General features: G+C 35.8%; 1 pseudogene; it reads right to left on the bottom strand.

Annotated features, from left to right (window-relative positions):
* Positions 1-394: 394 nt before the first annotated feature.
* Positions 395-502, bottom strand: LOC118986816 (uncharacterized; annotated as a pseudogene).
* Positions 503-2,730: the final 2,228 nt, after the last annotated feature.

The following is a 2,730-nucleotide window of genomic DNA, read 5'->3' as shown; positions in this document are numbered from 1 at the left end:
TCAAGTTTGATCCTTTAAAGACAGAAATAGTAAGAAGCTCCTGCTGTAACTCAATTCTGATCCTTCCTTCTCTCTCAATTACAGTCTCAGGTGGACAACATTGATACTTTAATGATCTTTAATTTCCTCATTGTTTTTCACCTTCTATTCTTTTGACTTCTATTCATCTTAACACAATTCTAAATACTAGATCAATGGAGTTCACAGTAAGGCTCTCTAGGCATGGTTGGCTGAATGATAACTATAACTTATTCATAGCAATAAAAATATTCTATTAAAACCAACTAATTTAACTTGGAGAAAATAGAGACTATCATCTTTTCAAATATCATAATTATTAAAATGTTTTAATGAAAAGAATTACTGAATAATTTCTAAATAATCAAACCAATATAAGTAGTAACAGAAATTACTAAGGACATGAGATATAACTAAAGCCATCATTTTAAACTGATAAGAACAGATACTACACTTGATCTTAGCCAAAAGGCCGAGAAGTGATAAAAAGCCATCATTTTAAAGCATTAAAATTAAATGCCTGTAGCTCCACAAGTATGTAAAGAAAAAACTAATTTTATAATAAATTAACTAACAAACAAACAAGAACAGTGATTTGGTTTGTTTCATTATAATATACTTGTTTTAATATTTTATTACCATTTTATATGCCCCTCTTTCTTCTATGTAATAAAATAACATCACTTATTTTCCTCTGCCAATAGATTAGCTACATTTTTATGAGCTTTGTAGATCATAAAAAGATCCAAATTAAAAAATACAATTTCAATACTGAAGTACTTCTCACCCCAGGAATTTGTCTAGATCTTTGAATTTCTCTTCATCGACTTCTAATATATGTTGTGATACCTCCCCCCACCCCCACCCCTCTCTCTTATCCTATCTTACAACCTGTGGTCCAGTCTTTGTCAGCCTAGAATGAAAGAAAATACCCGAGAGAGGTTAAGTGACAACTGGAAGGCATGTAAAAGTCTCTTTGAAGAACACACAGAAATTCGTATATGAAAGGTATACTCTAGATAGCATCACTTCAAGAAAATCTCCCACTGAACATTGAAAAATTTAAAGCCCTGGCTGGCGTAACTCAGCGGATTGAGTGTGGGCCTGAGAACCAAAGGATTGTGGTTCGATTCCCAGTCAGGGCACATGCCTGGGTTGCAGGCCAGTTCCCAGCAGGGGACACACGAGAGGCAACCATACATTGATATTTCTCTCCCTTGCTTCTTCCCTTCCCCTCTATAGATAAATAAATAAAATGTTTTTTAAATATTGAAAAATTTAATAATCTTATAAGTCTGCTTGGTTACCATCAGACCCTAAAATATTCTTTTCTTCTTTGTTTTTTTAGACCCTACTAAATGAATCAATCTTGCAAACCAAGAAAACAAAACTAAAAATATTCAATATGAAAACACATATTTCCTTTCATTTTCTGTAGTGTCCTCTTTTAGTGACAAAATAACATTTATCATATAATGATAAATATATCTATAGAACTATAAGTTATATAATACATTTATAAATAACACCATGTTTTAGGAAGAGTAAGGTATGGGAAATGGGAGAAAGTCAATGTTTTATAAGAAAGGATGTAAATAGCCCTGGCTGGTGTGGCTCAGTGGATTGAGCGCAGGCCTGCGAACCACACGATCGCAGTTTGGTTCCCCGTCAGGGCACATGCCTGGGTTGCAGGCCAGTTCCCAGCAGGGGACTCACGAGAGGCAACCATACATTGATATTTCTCTCCTTCTCTCCTTCCTTTCTCCTCTAAAGATAGATAAATTTTAAAAAATCTTTAAAAAAAGAAAGGATGTAAATAAAATATTGGAGAAGTATGCAGGAAAAACCCCCAAATTTTGGCTGCTATAACTGATAAGTAATGTTACAAATAGAAGATGGTATTGATGGAAAGAAAAAGATTTAGAAATCAAGAATATATCTAATTGTTTCAGAAAATGATATGGGAATATATGAATGGCATTACATTTTAAAGGAACTATCAGGTGATTCGCCTTTTCAGAGTTGGTAAAATAAACCCCCACCCACTGGGCTTATTATTTGACAGCAAGATCCTGTTTACCCTCTTCTGGTTTGGGGTAACTTTCTCTCCTACCTGGTCTGAAGCTCACACTATTAGAGCCACACCTGTAGACTACATAATGTACATACATTTGCACCCAGTGATGGTGACAGCCTTCCTCTCCTTAGCATGGATTCCCTTGTCAGATCTCACAATCACTGACGGGTTTGGGCCCTCTCTCCCTCTTTGGAGTGCCTATTTTTTTTTAGGCAGTAACTCAGAGTCCGAGTGTCAGAAAATGAATAGGATATAGTCTTTTTCCTTTAGGAGCTCACTGTTTGGCAGAAGACACCAATAGGGAAAGAAATATACTGCAACATGATACATTTTGACAAGTGTAAAGATACTACTATTGTTGTAAAGAATAATATCCAGCATTAGGTAAAAAGTGAGGAAACAGAGCACTGAGACACTACTGGCAGAAGCTCAAATTGGTAACAAGTTTTCTGGAGGGCACTTTGGTATGAAAGCCTTAAAAGAAAGGAAGGGAAGGGAGGGAGGGAGGGAGGGAGGGAGGGAGGGGAAAAAAAAGAAGAAAGAACAACAAAAAGTCAGTACGCTTTGCCCCAGCAGCTCTACCGCTCAAGATTTATCCTAAGCAAATCATCAGACAAATTTGCAAAGATGTTTGC

The sequence above is a fragment of the Sturnira hondurensis genome, unplaced genomic scaffold (assembly GCF_014824575.4).
Source record: "Sturnira hondurensis isolate 20B ecotype Veracruz unplaced genomic scaffold, ASM1482457v3 Scaffold0004474, whole genome shotgun sequence".
In the NCBI taxonomy this organism is placed as follows: domain Eukaryota; kingdom Metazoa; phylum Chordata; class Mammalia; order Chiroptera; family Phyllostomidae; genus Sturnira; species Sturnira hondurensis.
Note: the sequence above shows the minus strand (reverse complement) of the source record. Positions and strands in the feature narration are given on the sequence as shown.